Consider the following 26,205-nt stretch of genomic DNA (forward strand, 5'->3'; position numbering starts at 1 on the left):
GTTGCGCGCCAAATGCAAAGGCCGAACGCTCCGCGAACTTCGGAAGCATACTATTGCCGTATATAGCATCTTCATCCCTGACTTAGACTCTGCTATCAGCACTGTCTGAAAAATTTTGAGCGCACAAAACTCCCCCATTTGCTTTACATTTATTGCACTCAAAGGCGTTGAGGGAACTTTCCGAGGAAGGTTTCAAGACGAAGCTCTGCGAGCCAGTTAAGAAAATACTTCCATTTCGACAACTTCGGCTGTGAAGCTCAACTTTGGCGTCGATCGTGGACAAACACGGACTTAATGGACACCTGATGGATCTTATAGCACTGTACTAGAGTACTAGAGCACCACACTACTAGAGCACCGTCCCCATCGATCATCGGCTCAGAAGGCAGTGAAGGCACTTTTGTGCTTTCTCAGAACGTCTAGTTTGCGCGAGCGGCTTTAACTCAAGTACTGTCCGTACACGTATCTACACCTTCTCTCTCTCTCTTCCCCTTCTCCCTTCCCCCAGCGTAGGGTAGCGAATCAGCCCCTTTACTGGTTAACATCCCTGCCTTACTATATTCCTCTCTCTCTCTCTCTCTCTCTCTCTCTCTCTCTCTAGCACTCGCCGAGGGATCTATCCCGCCATCAGTCGCGCTCTGCGAACGGCCACCACATTCCCCGCGACGACGGGTTGTCCTGAGTGTTCGTTCAGCACGATGCTGCGTCAGAAGACGTGGCTTCGTTTGACAATGTCCGACGACCGTCTGTCTTGACTCAGTATGCTTTCGCTGCATCGCGAAAAAAAAATTGAAAAGGAGGGGCAAAGAGCATTCGCGGAGAAAGTTGTAACCCACTTTGCCCACCTTAACGCAGGCTGCTTGTATCTACGGCTGAAGAATGACTGTAAGAATGGGTTTGCACAAAGCATATAGAACGAAACCCAAGTAGCCAGTAGCTGAAACGCCCGTCTACCACTACAGCCGTCCGCGAGGACAAGTCAATCGATCTCACGTTACAGACGAGTGGCTGGATACAAGTCGACCTTTTGGATGAGCAGCCGTATTCATTCCCTCCAGTTCCATCGCGAACACGGTGCGGGAGACGCAGAACCTGCCGTCACACGATCCCTGCTCCCCCTACCGCCACAGCAGTGAGGAGACGGAACACCACCGGGGAAGCAGTGCTCGAAAACAGGGTAACGAGTTCAACATTTCGATGGCTTCGAGCAAGGATGGCAAATTTAACACTGAAAAGAACGGCCACGTGCAGCTGCCCCGACTGTTGCAGCCACCCCGAGGAGTCTGGTATCGGCACAAGCTCTTTCGGCAGCTTTGGAAACGAAGGAAGAAGGAATACTTTCTATCCCTACGCCCTGCTCGACAAAGAAAGCGGATGCTGTCTTTAAACTAACAGCCCGAATATCTCGTCGTCATCAAGGACATAAACGCGCCATGTGACAGAAAGATCAGCCGCGTCGTTAAAGCGTTTCCAGGCAATGGATGGCATTGTGCGTCATTCCTGACGCCATACTGTCGAACGGCCAGCAAGTCCGATGTCCTGTACTTGAACCTATACCTCCCAGAGGCGCACGCGTGTGACGTGGCCGCGGGATTGCGTTGAAAACTGTAGAGAAAGAAGACGAAAGCATGATGCGAGGGTTCGTGCCATCGCCATCTTAGACGCAGATGTTCGTTCTATAAACCGCGTCGGACGGACGGTAGTCTCTGTCTTCGACAATCACAAACACTGCAAAACGTTAGTATAATCGGTATCAACAAGCAAGTAAGAGCCTGTCATGTTGCTTGTCTTGTCATTTGGTCGTACTTATGATTTGGTCGACGAGCGGAAATACAAGCCCGTTGACAGCCAGATGCCAAGGTGCGACCTCAACGCTTCACTTTGTTTTGCGTTGGCGATAGTGCAGTCCCTTTGAGATGGAGCTTAACACTGGCACCTCAGACTCCCCGACTCCATGGGCTTTTTGACTCACATTACTGAATTACTGTGAGAAGCAGTAATGAGCCCGGTATTTGGATACCTTTCGAGACTCCCACGTCGTCCTAAAAGGACTAGTATACCTGGAAAGTTTGCCAGAGAACTCAAAGTACACCTCAAGGACTCATAGAAACTAGTGGACAGCGTTGTAAGGTTTGCCGCTATTCTGAAGCAACGCGTAGCTGCGACGCGTGTTTGGCCGTTGCGCCATCCGCTGGCAAGCCGGACATTCAAGGCACGCACGTTCACCAAGCCCGCGACGAGGTTGCCTCTACATAGTTCGAATTTGCACCGCTCTTTTTTTTTTTTAGTTTCATCTGTGAATTCGCCCTACGATACCGCAAATCTCACAGACAGAATAGAGAAAAATAGAAAAGAAAGTTTATTGATGAATGAGGAGGTTAGCCTAGCTGCAGTCTTTAAAAAAAAAACATTAACTTCTGGCCCTTTACGTGCAAAAAATTCCGATATGATTATGAAGCACGCTATCATGAAGGACTCCGCATTAATTTTGACCACCTGGTAATTTTCAACGTGCCCCTAAATTATATTAAACACGAGCGTTTCTTTCTTTTCTTGCATTTCGGCTTCAACAAAACACGGCCGCTGCGCCTGGAAATGCGCAGTGCCATATCTACTTAGTTACCGCACCGTGCAGCGGCAGCCTTGGCGTGCTGCTGCCACGGCAATAAATGATGAGGGTTAAAAGACAGTGGGAAAGTGCAGCCAGACCCGGTTATAACGAACACGATTACGCGCTAAAAATACTTCGACGCATCACGTAATTCGATACAGCCACACTCGGCCATAACGAAATAAGCAGCGCAGCAACAGCACGCGTGTAATTGATTCGGTAAGGTCTCGTCTTGATGCGCTTCTGGCAAGCTTCCAAACATTCTCGCAGATATTCTCAAGAAAAGAAACAGGACAAGACAAACGAACGATAAAGTAAACGTAACTGAACACGGAATTCGCGGCGTGCAAGGCGTTTGATGACGCTGACAGCGGACGTCCTGAGCACGATGTATACGATGGCCAGATCCTTATGACAGATATATATATTGCGTGAGTATCAGCCAGTAAGTTTGACGTGTTCGGCGCGTACAATAGTCCGCTTAATTCCGGTTCACTGATTTCGAGTTCTACTGTAGAGAGCACACACAAATGCGCGCGTACACACGCACCCGAAACATGCCGGCATCAGAAACTGTCACGCTCAAGGTTGCAACGCGACAAAGTCGTTTGAAATACGGCTGCTCTAAAAATGATTCCTATCCACGCATTTTATCTTCGCAGGCCACCGCAGCATTCTTTGGCGAAGCGGTGAACCTCTGCTCAAGACAACCGTACACTCAGTATAACTAAAAGCCAAAATATGAGAAACGCACGCCCCATTTCCACTTGTTCGAGTGTTGCTCTTAGTCATTCTACTCAAAACACATGAGCAGCGGAGTGTTGCAAATTTTTTTTTTTTGCTTCTGCTGCAGTACACGCTATAACGCAACGCACATCTCACCATAACAGCACGTAACGAGCTCTATTTTGAAAGATGCATGTTCGTGTGCAAGTGGCTGTCGTTTGCACGGTCCCTCGCGAGCGGAGGAAGTCTAGCCGCCCCGGCATCGGATATTTATACATCGTACGCTGCGCAGCAGCGGCCGGCACACACGCTGGCCCACTTACAAAATGTGCGTTCCAATCTCATCACACGCAGATGCCGAGCGAGGAGCGACGCGATCGTGAAGCCCGCAGGCCAGCACACCGGGAGATACATTGTGCGCCCGTTATAAGACGCTTCCCACTCACGTTCGATTTACCTAAGCCTCCGCCGGGGCCTCCATGGCTCGCGCACCAGTAACGGCACTTATCTAACAAAAGTAGCGCCGTGGGCTTTCCGTTCTTGCATTCTGGGTGCGCGCGTCGCACTCTCACGGGATTTCCTTGTGTGAGGTGTACCAACACCTCCCAGATAACGGCGAGGATTACGCGCTCTGACTGTTACGCCACCTTGGAAGGCCGATGTCCCCAAATGAAGAATATTCTCTGGTCAAAAAGGACGACGCGTCAAGAGTCAGCGATTTCCCCCGTTTAAACGCATAATCTGCCGCCCTTTCTCGCATGGCGTGGCGAATTGCGGCGCTCACGCATTCTGTTATTCGGCAGGCCCTTGGTGACGATTTCATAACGTGCGTGCACTTCGGAGGGATCGGATTCACAAAGCTTTTCATTCGCAAGTACTCTTGGTTATTGTCTAACCGCTTTTCCTAATGATACTCGTATGTCCAGCATCATAATTGGCCAGAATTTTCTCTTACGATGAATTCCAGCTTATGAGCTTTTTTTTTTTTTGCGAATATGGGCCTCGAACTTGGGGCCGAATACATAAAGCTTTTCGTTTGGAAGTGCATTTTACCATTGACCGGGTGTCGTGTCTACTGATATGTCCATCATCATGATTGGCTGAAATTTTATCTTGCGAACAATTCTGTCTTAAGATCTTCCACCGTAAAAGCGGCTTTCTTTTTAAGGTTCTGTAAGGAAGAAGAAGTGTGCCGTGCAGAGCTCCGCAGCCGGATCGCCAGTGCTACCGAAGTGGGGCTCGGGCTAGACGCTGTTCCTGGCGTGACTTGCTAAGCCTACGCCGTTGTTTCTTCCTGGCGGCGTCCTTCGTGTCGTCCACAGCCGTGTCGGACTTCCTTGCCATAGTTCCCACAGCCTACCGTACTGCGTCGTCACCCGACATGGCTGAACACACCACAGAACACATGCGTATATCAAGTCGGCGTATACGTACAGCCATCTGCACTGTATTCCCGCAGATGTACCGGTTGTCGGCTCTGGGGCCGAATTCACAAAGCTTTTCGTTAGTAAGTGATCCTTGCCATTGGCCAGCCGCCTTCGCTTATGATATGCCTAGCCTCAGGATTGACTGGACTCTGCACACGGACCCTGAGAGTCCGACGAGGGTGGGCAATAGCGTTAGTAAGGATACCATCTCCAGATCTGACGTCACCCTCAGGGCCAACCGGGGAAGTGATTCAGCCGTCGAAAGCCTGCCCCAGGCCGCCACCGACATCATAGTCGATTACGCGGCCGAGAGAGGCCTAGCATGCTCGCCGCAGAAATCAGAATTGTTTATATACAATCCGAAACACTTAAGGCGCAAGGCACCGTCGGAGATCAAAATTAAAGTGGCGGGTAAGGAGGTACCAATAGTCGAGCAAATTAGAATCTTAGGCCTGATTCTCCAGTCACACGGCCACAATGGCGAGACCGTCAAGAGGCTTCAGAATCATGCAATACAGACCCTGAGCCTAATTATAGGCGGGTGGCCAGCAAAGGCCGAGGGCTAAAGACGAAAAATTTAATTAAACTAATACAGGCGTGCATATTCAGCCGGGTGAGCTATGCAACGCCATATCTCGATATGAAAGTGGTGGAAAGAGAGAAGATTGATTCTCTAATGAGAAAATGCGTAAAAGGAGCGCTGGGACTGCCCATGTGCACATCCACAGAGAGAATGATGGCTCTAGGAGTGCACAACACATGGGCAGAACTGGCGGGAGCGGTGCAACACGAGGACAGGAAGAGCCCATATTGGCCAAAGTTGGAATAAATCCGGACAGAGGCCCCACCCAAAAAGTGGAAGTAGATAGGGAAGTGAGAGGAAATCTGATTATCCCCCCCCCCTGCCAAAAAACATGCACCCGGAACATAGCAAAGACAGGAGGCATAAACGAGCCAAAGCATTAAAAATTAGATTAGGTAATATTTAGGAATATGAGGTGGCCTATGTAGACGCAGCGGGAGGTAGCGGCAGTTTTACGGTGGCAACGGCCGTCAGCGGCCGGAGTATTCCCGTGACCGCTGTCACTCTGCGCGGGGCACAGCATAGAAGTTGCCGAGGAAATTGCGATCGCATTAGCTTGCGCTGGAACGGACGCGAAATTTATGATCAGTGACAGCAAAACTGCCATACAAAATTTTAGCAAGGGAAGTATCTCGCCCTTAGCTGCCAGAATCCTAGGCCAGAGAAAGTTAGAAAAATTCAAATAATTTGGACTCCGGCGCACGAAGCCGTCCCCGGCAACAAGGCGGCCCACGAGCTGGCTCGAGATCTCTACCGCCGAGCCGCTACAGGGCCCCTCGATGACCGAGGGTCGCGGAGAGCGCATGCTAAAATATGGGGAAATCACGCAGCATTATAGATTGGCTCGTAGACTGGTATCCCCGCCAGACCCAAAATTAAACAACAGACAAGCAGTCGCGTGGAGACGACTACAAACTTATACGTATCCGCACCCGGTTATGGCGAACCACATGTTCCCCGAGGCCAGGAGCGATAGATGTAATCTTTGTGGGGCGAGAGGGACCCTTGACCACATAATATGGGAATGTTCGTACTCTGCCCACGCGCAGAGGCATGCCACCAAAGAGCTACACAGGACCCCGGGAGTACGAGGAAATCGGCCTGTACACCCAAGACGGAAACGCAATCCCCAAAGTAAACAAAATCAAAATCCTCGGAATGATCGTTGAGGCCAACGGAGCTAACGGCGAAACCGTGAGGAAGATCGAAGGCAAAGTCACCAGCGCCACGAGACTCATAAAGAGAATAACCAATAGACACGCGGTCATGAAGGAAGAAAACGTCATTCGACTGATCCACTCATTCGTTGTCAGCCACATCGCCTACGTAGCCGCCTACCACAACTGGTACGTCGCGGAAAAGAACAAGATCAACACGCTCATAAGGAAAACGTACAAGATAGCCCTGGGCCTCGCGGAATCGACGAGCACCGAGCTCCTGGCTCAGCTGGGCATATACAACACCCTAGAAGAAATAGCCGAAGCACAACGCATCTCGCAGCTCGAGCGCCTGTCGACCTCCACGACGGGACGGTACTTTATGAACACGCTCGGCATAACGTACCACAACCAGCACGGCCAGAAAATGCAAATCCCCAACAAAATCAGAGAGACCATTACAGTGGCAACCATCCCAAGAAACGTGCACCCCGATTACAACCGAGGTAGAAGAAAGGCAAGAGCCGAGGCTCTGCTCCGTTCATTCGGCAGTTAGAGAAACGTGCACTTTGTCGACGCAGTGGAATATCCGAACGGCCAAAAATACACCGCCGTAGTCATAGATGCAGAGTCCAAAATCAGAACCACATGCAGTGTATACACCAAACATTCGGAAATAGCGGAGGAAGTAGCGATTGCGCTGGCCCTCACAGAACAGGAATGCGAAGTTGTACTAAGTAACTCGCAAACGGCAGTAAAGAATTATGCCAAAGGTCGAATTTCCAAGGAAGCCCTGTCCATTCTGGCCAAAGCGGGCAGATCCAAAACCGCGAGCTCGAGGATCAGATGGTTCCCCGCGCACGTCACCACGGAAGGCGACGCGCTCCCGAACCTAAACGAGACGGCGCACCGGACGGCGCGAGACAGGACCCGCCGCGCCGAACAGGGCAACGCCTCTCGCACGATAGCGAACGCTTCTCGAGCAGAACGGGACAGGCTCACCAGATACAACGACATAACCAGTGCATATTTGAACGCCAGAAGGATATACCCACCGCCGAGTCCCCAATTGAACAGGAGGCAGGCCGTCGCCTGGCGACAACTCCAGACGAACACCTTCCCTAATCCATTCCGTCTGAAACATATCTTCCCAGATAAGCACCAGGACGACACATGAAAATTGTGCCAGGAAGTACCAGCTACACTCAAACACATGCTGTGGGAGTGCAATGTAGTTATAGGAGGGATGGCAGTTACTCCGGAGACCCTGTCGTCGAGGTGGGCCGCCGCTCTGCGCAGCTCAGACCTCGGAATCCAGACGTGGCCAGTCCAGCAAGCCCGTGAGGCGGCGTTGAGGTAGGGCCTTGACGTTCCCCCGTGGGAGACCTAAGTCCGGGTCGCGTTAAACCTTGCCGGATGTACAAGAAAGTTGTATCCATCCATCCATCCGTACTCTCCCGGGGGAACGCACAAAAAAGGTAGTAGAGACACCTGGGAGACCCTGCTGCGCAGCTCGGACTCTGAGCTCCAGCTCCGGCTCGCCCAACTGGCTGAAGACGCTGCTGGGACCCAAGACCTCTCAGCCTGCATCTGAGGCGGCTGCACTCACCCCCTGACCTGCGTGTCGGAGGTGGGTAGATCACCTTATCCGTTGGACAATAAAGTTTATTCTATCTATCTATCTGGCTGGAATGTGCCCTTACGAACAGTTCTAGCGTACGATATTTTGAGCGCAACTCAGGCGCCCTTTCTTGCGTTGAGCGTCGGCGTGCCTCGTGCTCCCTCGGCGTGCACAGTGAACGAGCACAGTGAATGATGAAATAGCGGACGCGGAGCGCAGCGGCGGGTGGAAGACGGCAAGAGCGAAGAGAGCGCGAGGAGGAAAGCGGACGAGGAGGGTGTGGCGGAAGCATGAGGAGGAAAGCGGAGGAGGCCACCTTGAAGCGACGGAGCTCACGCCCGCGCATCCACGGCAGCGGCGGCACCGGCCGTGCGGAAGACAGAAAAATAAAAACAGAAAGCTCGCTTTCGCGCGTAGCGTTCGCCGCAAGCGTTTTCCTGCAAAGACTACGGCTGCATAAGCTGCAGGCGCCGGGAAGCGGCAACTGCGTGGCCTTTCTATATATAGCACTGCGCATCGCGACTCTGCTAGTCGGTGCGGCGATCGGTGCGATGCCTCAACATATTGCCAAATGAAAACCGGTATAGACCTGCGCACAAATTTCGCATTAGGGAGTATCGTAATCGTGAGTAAAATTTTTTGTGTGTGTGCGAGTACGGGCGCTGTGCTCCGCGACATTAACAAACAAAATTCATTTCGTTCACTCTTCTCGCTGTTTCAAAGAGTATAGCATTTTTGGTTCTTCCTCCCGTTTTGGTGCTCGAACGGGATCGCTTGTCTCCAAATTTCAACTAGCTCTTTATACGCACGTGCTGTCGGGCAGGAACTTTGTGGTGTATGAAGATTTAGATGCTGCGGTCGGTGGCAGTGGGATTTCCCGTTTCTGCGCTGCTAAATATTCTCTTGCCTTCGAGTTCTTGCTCTCCAAATGTACTGCATCCGTGGGTAATAGAGATTACAATACTGTATACTTGCAAACATATTTGGAGACTATACTTTCAATGTTCATATGGCAATAGGCGACCGCAGCTTTTGTGGTAATCGATAGTTATGTTCAGAAATGAAATAGTCATGAGACTTTCTTTTGTTGGTGTTGTTGCGAATACGGGCATTGTTGCCGAAGTTAAAGGATCTTCTTTTTTTTTTTACTCTTAGCCCTCCCATCCTTTTCCTCACACTTTCTCCTTCATTAAATGTGTAGAGTAGAATGGAGTGAACTCATTCATTCATTTATTCACATTGAAGCTGCAAAGCTTCAATGTGACGATGTAGCAAAATACTCTCGTCGTGTCGAATAAGATCGAAAGTAGGGCAGTGTAAAATGAGCTGCTGTAAGTTGGCCTCACATACGGAGTCACATTCTGGGAACGCAGGTGCCAATGCTCCTCTTCCAGTCAGCGAGGGTCTACCATTTGTGAATTATGTCAGGGGCAGTGACCGTTGTTGGCAGGTGCTTTGTTTATGAATGCTTACTGGAATCGGTTAAGGGCGAGGTACTTAAAGGTGTGAGGAGGAGTGATATGTTTGAATTTCTCCGTGTGAGCGCAGCTGAGAAAGCGACGTCGTCGTTCCAATGAGAAATGAGAGTTCGGCGGCAAATCCGAGTAGCGGGTGGTCACCGAGGTCGAGACTATATATACATGACCGGGCGCGGCCATGGTTATAATCTCCCTGCATTTACTCCTCCTCGCCGTCGTCCGTCTCCTCTTTCTTTCTATATCTGCTTGTTTTTGAAGATAAATAAAAGAAAGGGCAGTCTGCTCGTCATAACCTCAAGCGAACTCGTCATCACACGGTATAGCTTGGGAGCTATATGTACGGCCAGCGCACATCACTATTCGCGTCCTGTGCTAACACCACAACGTGTGGGTCCACGGCATGCACTCCTTGTGAAAACTGCTCAGCACATGTAACGCGCCAGTAATTTCGTGTATACCTGTTCGGGCGTATCCTGGAAAAATCAGGTTTCTGCGGTCTCGTCTGTAATACGCCATACTGCGGAACATCCAACGGTAGCACCGCACCTTCCATCCGCCTCGTTAAGTTCAGCTGTCTTGTCACTCAGAGGAGAACAATAATTTTTTCAACACCGTGGTTAATCTAGTCGCTTAGAAGCATTGGAATGAGACTTATGTTTGAATCGCAAAGTTTACTCTGTTAATGGTCACTTGCCAGTCTCCAAGATTACGCATCTGATACCAATTTGGTTCGTTCCCTCTTACTCATTTCACCGTAACTTTGTAAATAGATCACTTACACGACTGAGTGTTTAAATGAGAAACCGAATAGCTGACCATTATAAAACTGCTCGGAGCGCAGCAAGCACAGCTCTGCGTAGTAGCCCTATACTAAGCATTATTCCACATCCCAAAACGGAATACACTCGATTTTACTCGTGTGACACGTCTGTGTGGTTACGCCGGCAGCCTCATCTGTACATGAGACGCTCTTCTGGGGAGTTTGTATAACGCGGTTCTCGCTTCACCGCAAAGAATGCCTTTGGTCTTACCAAATGTAGTACGGCGCCTGAGTAAATGGATTCTGCGCTCACAAAAGGTTAGCCAGAAATGTTACGTGGCCATAAATAGGCGCCGTCATCAGTCGAGCAGCGCCACCTTCATCTGCGCCGTAACTCTCACTGAGCCAGCTGTTATGCGGCGTGAAGAAACAAAGAATGTTGTCCATAGACAAAACGCGCAACATGTGGAAGGAGACGTCGTGGTAACTTGTGCAGCGTGGCTATTGCGGTTGTTCTTAGTAACAGGTCGCTCTTGAAGCGATTCGTAACTGGCTGGCTGGGGGCGTGTCTCGCGAAGGCGCTTGACTGGAGAACATTAATGATATTAGAGCAAATAATAATGGTAACAAGGAAAACTTGTTGTTTATTAACTGCGAGATTGTACGTTTGGCTACTAACGAGCCCGCTATCCCAATATCGCACCGAAATACATAAATATCCTAAGCGGAAGATTAATATTAGTATAAGAAAATAGAAATGAACAAAAGCTTTCACGATCTCTTAACGTAAAAGAAAAACAGACTATTATATACTAAGAAGTCGACATAATTAGTGTTGCAAATTTAAACAAATCATCCTTAATGCAGAGTTGGCGCGTGACCGATGACAAGCCTGCTATAGTCCCTACTCATATTGAAACAGTTAAGTTCACGGCAGAGCGCATAAAAAGTCACTTACGCAAAAAAGTTATCATGACATTAAATTGAGATGATAAGTATCAGATAAGACCAAGTGGAAAACCACAGAAAACGCCACTTCAGGCTCCGTCATGGAATATATCCATGCAAGAAGCGCAGTTGCTGATGCACGGTCAACTGCATAGCCCGTACCTGGTGCCCCGTTCGCTTTCCCTTCTTTTTCTGATCGAGACTACCACGAGTAAAGGTCGTACCTTATCTGGTCGTATCCGTACCTACCAAGTAAGGCAGCGCACTGGAATTGCGACTCATCGAGCAGGGTCGCTCAGCGCAAGTCTCTGAGCTCGTCAGAAAAAGGTATAGCGGCATCAGCTCTCAGCATTCAATGTTCGTCTAACGGATTTGTGCGTGGAACTACGACGCATGTCTTTCTGCATGTTAGAAGTTTCGGGATGCATCCTGCTAACCAATCCACGAGCTTGCGTCGCCCCTTATCCTCCCTTCGTAGAAACCTTCGTTATCAGGGTGCCGCCCTCCTTCTTCCTTTCTTTTCCCGAAGAACAGCACGCTCTCCCTTGCAGCGCCCATTACGTAACAAGGCGCCGCGCCAACAAAAAGCGGCCGTCTCGGGGGCCCTCGCCTTTTTTTTTTTTTCTGCAAGATCGAGATCGCGAAAGTTCCCGACTGTCGTCGCCTCCCTGTCGCCGACGCCGAACAAAGTCTTCCATGCTTAGCTAAGCCAGGGGATTTCGAATACGCTGCCGTAATCGAGTGCCTCGCAACACCTCGCGCGCGTTGTCGCAACTGCGTCTCCACAGCGAGGCCGCTCTCTCCGATTCCCGTCGGATGCTCGGCACGGTGCCGATAGAGGCGCAGTTCGGGTGCAGGGCACCTCGCGTAAGCGATACTGCGCGAAATTCGAGTGTCGTGCAGGATGCGCGAAGCGGATCAACGTGCGGTGTCCGTTGCGCTGCACGGCACTTGTGCAGCAAGGTGGGACGGCGAGAATATGATTCTTCCCAATTCAACGCAGCGCGGGCGCACTGGGTCTTGTGCAGACGGCCAACTTCAATTGGAGCGTCGCTGTTCTAAGGATTGATGCTTTATAAAGACCTCATTTCATTGCTCCCCATAGGGAGCAATGAAATGAGGTCTGTTGCTCGTAAACGAATCCTTGAATCATTACGGATACCGGTATTTGAAAATGTTAAAATGACATAATCACAAAATAATGCGAAGGTGAGGAGCGGCGATCTTGAGTCCACTGCTTCATCGGACCCCTCGCGGATTAAAAAAAAAGAAAGAAATGATATTGGAACATACAGTGCGTTAACCAGACGAGCCCCACAGAAAGAAAGCTTGTCATTTACTTGCCTGTAGAGGAACACGACGATTGGTAAGCCAATAATGCTTCGTCGAAAGAGGAATTTCGCACTTGACGAAGCGCACGCATGTCAGGTCTGCTCCCAGGCTATCGTTTGCATTTTTGATTAAAACAGCGATACACAAAGATCTCCCTCTTTCATTCGTTTGTCTTCCTTACGCAAAGACGAGACACAAAATGACATATGCCAAACGCACACGGCGCTGTGCCTTTTGTGTCTCGTCTCTGCGTGCACTGTACGTAGACGATGATCAGCAGTAGCAGCCTATTTTTATGCCCACTGCCAGGAAGAAGGCATCACCCGGCGATCTTCGATTACCCCTGTCTTGCGCAAGCTGATTCCAACTTGCGCCTGCAAATTTCCTATCTTCCCACCTAATTTCTGCCGTCCTCGACTGCGCTTCTCTTCCCTTGGCACTCATTCTGTAACTCTAATGGTCCACTGGTTATCCACCCTACGCATTACATGGCTTGCCCAGTTCCGTTTTTTTCTCTTAATGTCAACTAGAATATCGGCTATCCCTGTTTGCTCGCTGGTCCACACCGCTCTTCTTCCTGTCTGTTAACGTTACGACTAACATTTTTCGTTGCATCCCTCTTTGTGCGGTTTCAACGGTACTCGAGCACCATTGTTAAGTTCCAAGTTTCTGCCCTATATGTTAGCACCGGTATAGAATGCAATAATTGTACACCTTTCTTTTCAAAGACAGTGGTAAGCTCCCAGTCAGGATTTGGTAATGTCTGCCGTATGTACTCCAACCCATTCTTATTCTTCTGTAAATGTAAATCTCATGATCAGGGTCCCCTGTGAATAATACACCTAGATAAACGTACTCCTGCACAAAGGCTAGAGGCGGACTGGCGGTCATGAATTCTTCTTCCCTTGCCAGGCTATTGAACATTACTTTTGTATTCTGCGAGTTAATCTTCAACCCCGCTTTTACACTTTCTCGGTTAAGTTCGTCAATCATTTGTTGCAATTCATCCCCACTGTTGCCGAACAGGACAATGTCACCTGCAAACCGAAGGCTGTTAAGTTATTCATCGTTTACCCACACAACGACGAAGTGTCTGCTTGGCAGAACGTTGTTTGAGTATCTCTTGTCTTTTTTGTGAAATTATACGTGTACCTCTGAAGGGTTGCTTCTTTGTCCGTCGGCGATGGACCTGGACCACCTCGTACGTCTGCCAGATTCGGCGACGTCAGTGGTGGCCCCGTGAAGAAAGCGGACTGGCCCTCACAGCGACTCTGACAGCGGGGACACCTGTATCTGCTCACTGAGCAGCCAGAAGCCCTCCGACAACGACTTCGAACTTGCTGTGAGCTGTAAGGGGAAGAGTCGTAACACCAGGACCTCTTCGTCATCGAGCACAATGAATGAAATACCACAACGGAGGCCTGAGACCAACACCATCCTTTTCGTTCCTGCTGTGCCCGACGGGAACATGAAACGCCTCAACAGGCAAACTGCATCCGTGGTGCTGGAAGGATTAGTGCCGAATGAAATTACTGACATCAGAGTGAATACGCCTAAGAACGTACTGGCGATTGATGTCACGCACGCGGCCGCGCTGAATAGTCTGCGCAACGTCACCGACCTGGACGGAATGAAGGTCCGTTCCCACATCCCGCTGGGTTCTGACGTCGTCACCAGTGTCATCTACGACGCAGATGCCGCCATTCCCCAGCTCCGGCTTAGAAGTTCTTCTCAAGCCAGCTAGTGAAGCTGCTGTCATCGCGAATGTTACCCACCTGGGCAAACTCACGTTGTCTGAAGATAGTATTCAAGGGAGACTCTCTGCCTTCATATGTAAAGCTGGGCAACTTTCGGCATCCTGTACGACCTTTCGTACCGAAGCCACTACAATGCCTCAACTGCATGAAGCTCGGTCACGTGAGAAGCGTATGCAATAATACTGTTCTCGCTGCGCTGAAACTAACTCGGCGGATGATTGCAGGGCAACTGTTCTTAAATGTTCGAATTGCCATGGGTCCCATGAAGCTTCATCAAAGGATTGCCCAAACATTAAAAAGAAGTTGGCAGTCCTAAAACAAATGGCGAGAGACCATTCGTCTCATCGGGAGGCTGCCAAAACCATCACAAAGCGGCGCTATTGTCGCCGACGTTTGTTAAAGAAAATCGATGCCTCTACCGCATCCATTGCATGCACTGCTACTCCGCCCCCCCTTGCCGCCCAGACCGGTCGCGGCAGATAGGAACCAGAATGATTAAAAAAGGAAGGCTTCTGCTGATGCAGCTTGACCAGGGTTGTCAAAGCCATAACCACCTGCGAATTCACAATGCACACCGGCAACCTCGAATTCTGAACTTCCCGCCGATAAACTACCCGAAGAGGACAAACAAGTGGTCGTAATGCTTCAATCACTGATGAATGCCATTCGCGTGCTCCTCAGCAAACTAAAAATGCGTCAACTCAGAGTGCACTTCAGGTACTCGATTATCTAAGTCCAGTACCTGAAAGCCTTGAGTAGAGACCATGGCTCATCCAATACAGCCATTTGGCACTGAGGTCAGACAAGCTTCCATTTTACAGTGGAACGTCAGAGGATTGAGGTCCCACATCTCATCTTTCCGTCAATACATTTTCACAAATCGGATTCCCATAACCGTTATTTGCGTACCCAACGTACTTACTCCCATCAAATTGTCAGAGTACGAACCATCTTTCGTCTACGTGCGAAGAGCGCAGCAAAGTTGTCGTGTACATCCGCAAGGACTTTACGTATGCCCACCATGCAGTACAACCACATGATAACAATCAATATGTCTGCCAACGTATAAGAAAGAAGCAAGTGTCTTTCACCCTCATTGGTATCTACACATCCCCGTCAAGCCGATGTGAACGCGACAGACTTCGAGACATAATGCTGAAGACCAGTGGTCCTTGGGTTCTAACGGGAGACTTCAGCGACCATCACTTACCGTGGGGTAGCTCGGCAATCAATTCCAGAGGCAGGAATCTGGCGTCGTTCGCCTCTGATCATGACCTTTGTGTCATGAATGATGGCACCCCTACATACTTGCGAGGTCTTAAGTACAGCAGTTGCCTGGATTTGACTTTGGTATCCCGATGCTTCACTTCGCAAGTTCAGTGGTTTTCAGACATAGAAACACATGGAAGTGACCATATCCCTACATATTTGCGGATCAGGGGGCTAAAGAGTTCTACCTGCACGAATGCAGTACGAAGAATCGACTGGACTAAACGCAAGTTACACGTGGAAAATGCATGCAGAGAAGACCTTGGCCGTAGCCTGGAGGATACAATGACAGAGGTAATGATGGAAGCTTCATGCCTCCTAACGTTGACAGCAAACCGTTCCCAACTGCGAAACAATAACAATTCGTTATTGTTTCGCACTTTTAATGTTTTCAGTCTGAGAACATTTAACATAAACGGCATGCGCTGGCGGTGTTTTGTTTCACGACATTTGTTTGTGGGCTGTCATTCTAAAAATTGGTAAGAATAACTTTGTCAAGAATGTAAGACAAGGTACGACCAACTTTAGTGATAGAATTGCGTGGCAATATAACTCGAATGTACCGCATGTCATATAGCAAGGCGTGGCATATGCATTTACCTAAATATATGCGGCAATTTTCGCTCATAGTACGCCGGCGCCGACACCGGACGCCGACACCGACTTTTCTGCGACACGGAGTCCTTAGCGGCGTTAAAAAAAAAAAAGACTTCAGAACCAGCTGCAGCGGCTGAAATGCAAGATGACAATGGAGCGACACTCTGACCATCACCACAATACGAAAATGCCAAAGATCAATACTGGTCGCAAGATAAAAGGCTCCACTCAAAAGCTCCCTTTACCGGTCTGTGCTTCGTGCTAAGCCCGCTAAGCAACAACCGTCGTTGAAGACTGTGTAATATAATAAACCAAGTGACTATATAACTGAAGATTCATTCGCTGAAAAATATGCTGCCATATTACTAGCGCAGGGCAATGACAGCCGGCTTGGAAAGAGTCACAATCCACAACATTGCCAGGGACCAAACAACACCAGAATAGAAGACGTAGAATCTGAATAAATGACGCGGCAATTTACCGACGCAGTTACTTTGTCTATGTAGAAAATTTATAAGCCGAATTTAGGCAGAAGCAATGAATATATTTTTTTACAGAATTGGTCCTACACACCCTCAGACACGGTATAACAGGCTTCATAACAACGACACAGACTTTGTAACAACGACACATTCCGTACTTGTAGGCGGCGCCACGGTCGAGGAGGGAGCGTGAAAGAGAGGAGAAACGAGGAGGAGTCAAGGCGGAGAAGGAGAATGTCGCTACTTTACGAAGTTTAAGGGGCTTTAGGCGACGGTGTGTGTGGAGAGGAGGAGGCGGAAACGGCTGAGAATCTGATACTTTTCTGTAAAGGGTTTCACCCTACAGTTCAAAGGAACGGGGCTGCATTTTTTTTTAACGCATCGGGGTTTAGGGACCGTGGAGGCAAAACGGAATTTAAGCGGGTAGAAATAACCAAACGGAGGCTATCTGACTCGTGGCTAAAATCAAGGCAAGGGTGAAATTTCACACCCCCACTGAGTACGAAAATATATTGCTGGCCAGGCTAGGTGGCGTGCGCCACCACCCGATTTAAATGGTTCAGCCTTATTCATCCATCCGTCCGTCGAAGAGGCCAGCACGCGCACTGCAAGAAATAAATAACAACCGCAACAGTTTCTTGCCTATATAGCATCCCACGAGCAACGTCGTTATCCCAACAATTACAACAAGCTATATAGGCGACACCGAGAGTGACCATAACATTCGCAGCAATTCAGAAAATACTGTAAGGTCCAGGTAAAGTTCCATGCCAACAAACTCCACGAGAACGGTAATAACAAAAGCGAGGTCTGATCAGCAGGCAAGGCGTAGAGATACAATCAGGCACTGGCGGAGCTGAAACCCACTGCCTTGTACACAGCACAGCGAACCAGCGCAATCCTCTGGCGAGCCCTGAAGATATCAGTACACGTTTCGTATGGTCCACGCAAAAAGCCAGCCTCTTCTTTTTCCTTCGAGTAGTCTTAACAAAATGATCCTATATGGATTCGACAGAACACTAATATCGAATAAGCCTGTCCTTACTCGTGTTAAAGGTGAAGCAAACCTGTACGTTGAACTGGCCCACACAAGAAAGGCCGAAGGTGACTTGTATCCTTCATAATCAAGCATGTAGCTATTAAAGGTTGTACTTTTCTTTCACATAACTGACCTGCTTTCGAGCGTTTTGCTGCCGCAAATCGACCGCTCGCACGTGCGCTTCGTTTGGCCTTTTAGCTCCCAACTTCGCGTGCCCCAGAGTGCGTTGAGCCATGCAACAGGAAACACGCTTGTGCTGTGTTCACCACTACTTTGTTGATGCCCTGGAGCTCGATGCCCTTACCTGGTTCAGTAATAAAGCACGAACTGCCAGGTCTGACATTTACTTTCGGGTCAGTATGGCGCGGCACTTTCCGTCTTTCCTTTATTTTTATTTTTTTTATTTTCATTAGACTACCTTAGCTGTTGATAAAAGAATTGCCGAAGTGAAAAGCAAACATTATTTCCTCCATGGTGATAAATGTCATACGCCATCTATAGCTGCTTACGCAACTGACTATACCGCTAGGGAAAAAAAAAAGACCGGCATGTAAGGAAGTAAAAAGAACTTGATTTTCACGCAGGAACAACGCGGTCACAATAAACGTCGTCACTTTTCTTTTTTTTTTTTCTTTTACGAATGAATATTGTGTTACTGTCTCACTGAGAAAATGTGAGTGGCTTCGCGTGCACAATAGGTACTGGCAGACGCAGATTCGCGCAAATGTGCTCGTTGAAATTTGCCAAAGTTGCAGTCCTATTCTTTGGTAAGAATCTTTTTTCCCCTCTCTCACTGATGTGCCGTTTTAGGTGATGGAACGCCTGATAATCGTTTTGCGCGTTATCGTCAGCCGGCGTCCTCATTCAGAACCTTAATAAATAATGTTTGCTAGTCAATGTGCATCTTCTTCTTTGAGAAGCTTATGCGCAACTGCCCATAGAGGAGCGTCTGAGGCATGCTTCCACGCAAAGCAATCAGAAACTGTGGGCTGCTCCAAATATTAAGCCAGATTACGAGAAGACTATAGACACCTCACATAGGTTGAAATTGACACTGTACTGCAAATTTTGAACACTGTCAATGTGCAGAAACACTTGCGCGAGTGTTTTGCATTTGTCGTACGTGCACTCGAGGAGAGAGAGAACTAAACTTTTATTTTCCGAAACGGTAAACCGAGTCAGGACCCGGTTCACCCTAAGTGGGAGGATTCCTTATTCCAGGAACCCTCTGGCTTGGGCTGTCTCCTTGGCCGGGGCGACGAGACTGCGTTGGTCGTCCAGGTCATCGGAGGAAAGCTTGGCCTCCCATGTTTCAGTTATCGTATGCATCTGCGGTGAGTTGGGGCGCTCTTTTTGTGCTGCTATGGGGCGGCCTTCTTTGGAGTCGTCTTGTGGAGCTGGTGAGGTAGGGTCTGCGGATGTGTCACGCAGTGGGCAATCCTGGACCATGTGTTGCAGGGTGTCTGGAACGTCGCAATGGGGGCATATGTACGAGTACTGCGTAGGATACAGTCTGTGCATGATTATTCTGTGCCCGTAGGTGTTGGTCTGTAGGCGGCGCAGGATGACTTCTTTCTCTTTGCTCAGATTCTTGTGTGGTAAGGCGTACGTTCTTCTGCTGAGTCGGTGGTGTTGCAGAAGCTCCGAGTACTTTAGGGCGATGTCATCAACGTCGGTGGCCGGCCTATAGTGTGGGATGGCAGGAAAGCCCGGCTGGTATGCTCGCGGGCAGCGGCGTGTGCCGCCTCATTTCCTGTGATGCCCTGATGGCCTGGAACCCAGTTGATGTAGGTGTCGGGGAGCGAGGCGCGTGCGATGTGATTTCTTAGTATTTTGAGCGCTGTTTCTGATACGCGGCCTTTTTGATAGTTGTGAGCTGCTGCTTGGGAGTCTGTTAGTATTACTGCTACTTCAGGGCAAGTTGTTATTGGCAGAGCAATTGCCGTTTCCTCTGCAGTCTCAGGTGCTCCTGCTCGGATGGTGACAGCTGCAAGTTCTTTGCCTTGGGGATCCGTGACGCTTAGGCCAAAGGCATTTCGTTGTATCGGTGTACTCGTAGCATCGGTGTACCTCGTATCAGGGTCTCTCCGGTATTTCTTGCTGAGTGCGCGGATTCTGCTTTGCCGACGCTCCTTATGATAAGCTGGATGCATATTGCGCGGTATACTTGCAACGCTGATGCAGTCCCGGACTGCAAGTGAGATTCTTGCTTTCTGGTCTGTGTCTGCAATGAAGCTTTCGGTGCATTTGAGGTAGCGCAAAACTGCACGTCCGGTGGGTGTGAGCTTGAGCCGCTCTAGTTGGCTGATCTTATGAGCCTCGACAAGCTCTTCCCACGTATTGTGGACGCCGAGCTTGAGGAGTTTCTCCGTTGATGCCATGGGTGGGAGCGTCAAGGCTACTTTGATTGCCTTTCGAATGACAACATTGAGTTTCTTGATTTCTGCCGGCTTGAGCGTCAAGTAGGGAGTTCCGTAGGTGATACGGCTAGTTAGGAGAGCTTGAATTTTGCTTAGTGTGTCGCGCTCCTTGAGTCCGCTTCTTTGGTTTGTGATCCTCTTGACGAGGTGCGTAACTTGTGCAGTGTGCGTTGGAGACGCGGGAGAGTAGCCGCCCCTGACCCGTCCTTGTGGATGTGAAGTCCGAGTACGCGAAGAGAGTCGACTTTAGGGATCTTGGTTCCGTTGAGCGAGACGCTAGGATCGGGTTCGATATAGTTAGGTGGTCTTCCTCGTGTCCGTGCTCTCAGGACGAGAAGCTCAGACTTTTCGGGTGCGCATTGGAGACCGCAGTCTCGGAGGTATCTTTCGATAGTATCGACGGCTTCTTGTAGATTGCGTTCTTGTTGTCCAGTAGTAGGTGCTTTGGTCCAGAGCGTGACGTCGTCGGCGTAAAGGGCATGGCATAGGTTTGGGATGGCGTTCAGTTGTTTCGGTAGAATGATCATTGCGATATTGAAAAGGAGGGGTGCAATAACTGATCCTTGTGGGGTTCCTTTGTTGGGTAGCCAAAATTTATCGCTGCGGAGGTTGCAGACGCCTACTGTTGCTGTTCGGTGTGTCAAAAAGCTGCTGATATAGTTATAGACCCGGGCTCCGCAGCCTGTATCTTCGAGGTTGCGGAGAATGGCTTCATGGCTCACGTTGTCGAATGCGCCCTTTACGTCGACTGCCAGGATTGATGATTTGCGTCTGTGATCAAGGTAATCAAGCAAGTCTTCTTTGATGAGCAGGAGTACGTCCTGCGAGGACAGTTGCTGTCGGAATCCGAACATGGTGTGCGGCAAGTGTCCGTTGTCCTCGAGGTATGTTGTTAACCAGTCGTGCACCATGTGCTCGAGGAGTTTGCCCACGCAAGATGTGAGGGAAATGGGACGCAGGTTTTCGATGCGAAGGGGTTTGTTGGGTTTGGGAATCATGGTGACCTCCGAATGCTTCCAGGCTGCTGGTAGGTCCCCCTTTTCCCAGCAGTCGTTGTAGTACTGTAGCAGTGGTGTAGTGGCAAATTGCGGGAGGTTGCGTAAGAGCTTATTAGTTATTCTGTCCTTGCCGGGACTGGTGTTTCTAGTGAGTTTGGCTAATGCTGCGTGGAGCTCTGCCTGGGTGAATGGTCGATCGAGATCTGGGTTCGGTGCACCGCCGTACGTCTTTCCGCTCGCTGCTGAAGTGGGATCGTCGCTGCTAAGTTTTTGCTGAAGCTCACGAAGGAGTTCACCCTCCGATCCAGCATGATTGTGGATCAGTCTGCTCAGATCTTGCCTCTGTTGCGTTTTGGTGCGATCGGTAGCTAAGAGAGCGCGTAGCAGTTGCCAGGTTTTCTTGGTGCTGAGTGTCCCTTGTATGCTGTCACAGAAGGTGTGCCAATTTTGCCTGCTAAGTTGCTCCGCGTAATCTTGGGCCTGTATGGTGAGAAGGGCGATTCTTTGCTTAAGTTTTCTATTGAGCTTTTGTCTCTTCCACCTCTTCAGGAGGCTTCTTTTGGACTCCCAGAGATGAAGGAGATGCGGGTCGACTGCGGGGGTGTTGGTGCTTAGCTGGATGCTCTTGGTGTGGTTTTCTGCGGTGATGAGAAGGCCCTTGAGCCAATGGTCGATGTCGTCGATTGTTGTGTTGCCGCTGAGGTTGTCTCTGAAGGACTTCCAGTATGTTAGTCGAGCAACTTCAGTCTTGGTTTGTTTCCGGTTATGCGCGATGTCAAGTTGGATAATGTGGTGGTCGCTTCCAAGCGTCTCCAAGAGTCGACTCCACTCGGCCCAGTGGACGTTCGCTGTGAACGTAAGGTCTCGGTTTGTGTCCCTGGAGACACTGTTCCCGACTCTCGTGGCCTACAATTAGTCTGAGCTTTGATAGACGTTTCATCCTGACCTGGAAGCCTGACCTCGATCAGCTCAGAGAGCCACACAAGCTCTACAGTATGCCTGTAGGCGACATACTTTAGTGCCCGACTGCACATACGCGCTGCACCACGTATAATGCGCGTGATTCATCTAGACTCGTGTGTCTCCTCTTTCTTTCACGCATCCATCCACCTCCCCACGGGCAGGGTAGCAAACTGAGCAAAATATAGTTAACCTCCCCGCCTTTCCTTAATTCTCTCTCTCTCTCTCTCTCTCTCTCTCTCTCTCTATCTCTCTCTCCTCTTTGAGACACGAAATTTGGCGTTTTTCGAGCGCGCATTCAAGAAAACACCAAATCGTTGCCAATTTCCGTGAAACTTTTCAGAGACGCCCGTCCTGCGCTGGTAATTCAACAGCTGCAAAGACATGTATTGTCACTTTGATGTAAGCCGTGAAGAAATAATTTTATATCTCAACATACGTATTATCCGTCACGCGATTTCAAAAACACCCATAAATTTTATTTTTTTCTTTATTATCTTCATGCGTGTAACGTTTTGGTATAGACGGGAAATGTAAAATACACGCTCTCTTAATTACGAAGAGGATAATTAGCAGCCAGTGCATTATTAAGTATAGTATGGATAGAATTGAACATGCTCTCAGGAACGGAGGAAGCCTAAAAGCAGCGAAGAAGAAACTAGGAATAGGCAAGAATCTGATGTATGCGTTAAGACACAAAGCCGGCAATATCATTACTAATATGGATGAGATCGTTCAAGTGGCTCAGGAGTTCTATAGAGATTTATACAGTACCTGTGGCACCCACGACGATACTGGAAGTGAGAATAGTCTAGAGGAATTTGAAATCCCACAAGTAACGCCGGAAGAAGTAACGAAAGCCTTGGGAGCTATGCAAAGGGGGAAGGCAGCTGGGGAGAATCAGGTAACAGCAGATTTGTTGAAGAATGGTGGGCAGATTGTTCTAGAAAAACTGGCCATCCTGTATGCGCAATGCCTCATGACTTCTAGCGTACCGGAAACTTGGAAAAACGCTAACATAATCCTAATCCATAAAGAAGGGGACGCCAAAGACTTGGAAAATTATGGACCGATCCGCTTACTGTCCGTTGCCTACAAAGTATTTACTAAGGTAATTGCAAATAGAATCAGGAGCACCTTAGACTTCCGTCAACCAAAGGACCAGGGAGGATTCCGTAAAGGCTACTCAAAAATAGACAATTTTCACACTATCAATCAGGTGATAGAGAAATGTGCGGAATATAACCAACCCTTATATATAGCTTTCATTGATTACGAGAAATCGTTTGATTCAGTCGAAACCTCAGCAGTCATGAAGGCATTGCGGAATCAGGGTATAGACGAGCCGTATGTAAAAATACTGAAAGATATATATAGCGGCTCCACAGCCACCGTAGTCCTCCATAAAGAAAGCAACAAAATCCCAATAAAGAAAGGCGTCAGGCAGGGAGGTACGATCTCTCCAATGCTATTCACAGCGTGTTTACAGGAGGTATTCAGAGACCTGGATTGGGAAGAACTGGGGATAAGAGTTAATGTAGAATACCTTAGTAACTTGCGATTCGCTGATGATATTGCCTTGCTTAGTAACTCAGAGTACCAACTGCAATGCATGCTCACTGACCTGGAGAAGCAAAGCCGAAGGGTGGGTCTAAAAATTAATCTGCAGAAAACTAAAGTAATATTTAACAGTCTCGGAAGAGAACCGCAGCTTACGATAGGTAGTGAGGCACTGGAAATGGTAAGGGAATACATCTACTTAGGACAGGTAGTGACTGCGGATCCGGATCATGAGTCTGAAATAATCAGAAGAATAAGAATGGGCTGGGGTGCGTTTGGCAGGCATTCTCAGATCATGAACAGCAGATTGCCATTATCCCTCAAAAGAAAAGTATATAACCAGCTGTGTCTTACCAGTACTCACCTACGGGGCAGAAACCTGGAGGCTTACGAAAAGCGTTCTACTTAAATTGAGGACGACGCAGCGAGCTATGGAAAGAAGAATGATAGAGAAAAAGAGCAGATTGGGTGAGGAAACAAACGCTAGTTAATGATATCAGTTGAAACCAAGAAAAAGAAATGTCATGGGCAGGACATGTAATGAGGAGGGAAGATAACCGATGGTCATTAAGGGTTACGGACTGGATTCCAAAGGAAGGGAAGTGTAGCAGAGGGCGGCAGAAAGTTAGGTGGGCGGATGAGATTAAGAAGTTTGCAGGGACAACATGGCCACAATCAGTACATGACCGGGGTAGGTTGAGAAGTATGGGAGAAGCCTTTGCCCTGCAGTGGGCGTAACCAGGCTGATGATGATGATGATGCATTATTAATGCTCTTACAAAATATATATATATATATATATATATATATATATATATATATATATATATATATATATATATATATGTCATATCATGAGAAGCCAACAAACACTGACACCAAGGACAACATAGGGGAAATTACTTGTGCTTAATAAATGAAATAAAGAAACGATAAATTAATGGAAATTAAAGTGGATGACAAAACAATTTGCCGCAGGTGGTAACCGAACCCACAGCCTTCGCATTTCGCGTGCGATGCTCTACCAATTGAGCTACCGCGGCGCTGTTTCCTCATCCACTTTCTTGGGTATTTATGTGTACTAGTAGAACCCTGGGAGTGTTAGCCAGCGCCACCACTCACAGACCTTGGCGGCGGACGTGGAACGTCCTTGTTGCCGCAGGCGTCACGAGAACGTGATCTTGTTGGGTGAAGGCAACTGGTCAATAAACCCACATATGCTACCTGAAGGCATCAATGTTGCCGGATTCGAGACCCTCGTTAAGTAATGAACTAGAAGAGAGGGGGTTAACCGAGGGGCTCGATTTTTATTATTCATATCATGAGAAGCCAACAAACACTGACGCCAAGGACAACATAGGGGAAATTACTTGTGCTTAATAAATGGAATGAAGAAATGATAAATTATTGAACATATAAAGTGGATGAAAAAACAACTTGCCGCAGGTGGGAACCGAACCCACAACCTTCGCATTTCGCGTGCGATGCTCTAACTTTTTTCATCCACTTTAATTTCAATTAATTTATCATTTCTTCATTCTATTTATTTAGCACAAGTAATTTCCCCTATGTTGTCCTTGGTGTCAGTGTTTGTTGGCTTCTCATGATATGACTAATAAATATCGAGCCCCTCGGTTAACCCCCTCTCTTCTCTTTTATATATATATATATATATATATATATATATATATATATCGCGTAATGGTTATAGCCGCATGGTTGCTTCCACGGTAAGGTTCACGAGTAGTCGCTCAGGAGCAGGAATAAGGCGGCGCAAAAATAAACGAAATGGGGTTTAATAGCCTTGGCGCAGAAACCGCACAACTTACGAGTACAAAGCTGGGAGTACGAAGACCAGCCAAAGAACGCAATTAAGAAATCGGCGCACCGCTGACAAGCTAATCCCGGCCCCGGCGGGGGTGCAGGCCACCACGCAGTATACCTACGGCGGACGTTCCGCAGCTATAGCTTATAAAAGCATCGACCACCGCGATGTCGTTGCAGCGTCCGCGTAAGGTCGCGTGAGTTTTCTTTCGATTAAGCGTGCAGTCGCTGTACGACGCATGCTTGCCGTATATCGCCATGCCGTGAAGTCGGCGATCCCGACAAGATTTTCATGAGAGGTGCCGCGCATCTCGGACGCAACAGCTTCGAGAAAATAATTTCGAAAAGTGCACAACAGAAAGTCTAAAGAGGAGATGGCAGGAGTAGTGGCGGCAAGTAATACATCTCGCCACAAAATAATCTCGCCTTTAACTCTTTTTTTTTTCATCCAGCTGCGCCGTCATTCGACTCTACGCGACCAACTATAATTTTTCAGCCATACAGTAAACACCTCGTCTGATCGATCATTGTTATAACGTTGCGGTCTTGAATCATGTGCCGCTCAATCTCTTTTCCGGTCTTTCTTACCTCGATCGTCCGTTGACTGGAATCACCTTCTCGAAAAAAGTTGAATCTATAATGATCAACAACAATTT

General features: G+C 48.7%; 1 protein-coding gene and 1 pseudogene across 1 annotated transcript in view; one reads left to right on the forward strand and one right to left on the reverse strand.

Moving 5' to 3' along the window:
• The window catches only part of cyc (basic helix-loop-helix ARNT-like protein cyc), a 94,513-nt gene that overhangs the window by 51,277 nt on the left and 17,031 nt on the right, over positions 1-26,205 (reverse strand). The gene's annotated exons all lie outside the window — the stretch shown is intronic.
• Positions 21,060-26,205, forward strand: part of LOC142578261 (uncharacterized) — a 31,301-nt pseudogene continuing 26,155 nt past the window's right edge.

This window comes from Dermacentor variabilis, chromosome 4 (genome assembly GCF_050947875.1).
Source record: "Dermacentor variabilis isolate Ectoservices chromosome 4, ASM5094787v1, whole genome shotgun sequence".
NCBI classification, from domain to species: Eukaryota; Metazoa; Arthropoda; class Arachnida; order Ixodida; family Ixodidae; genus Dermacentor; species Dermacentor variabilis.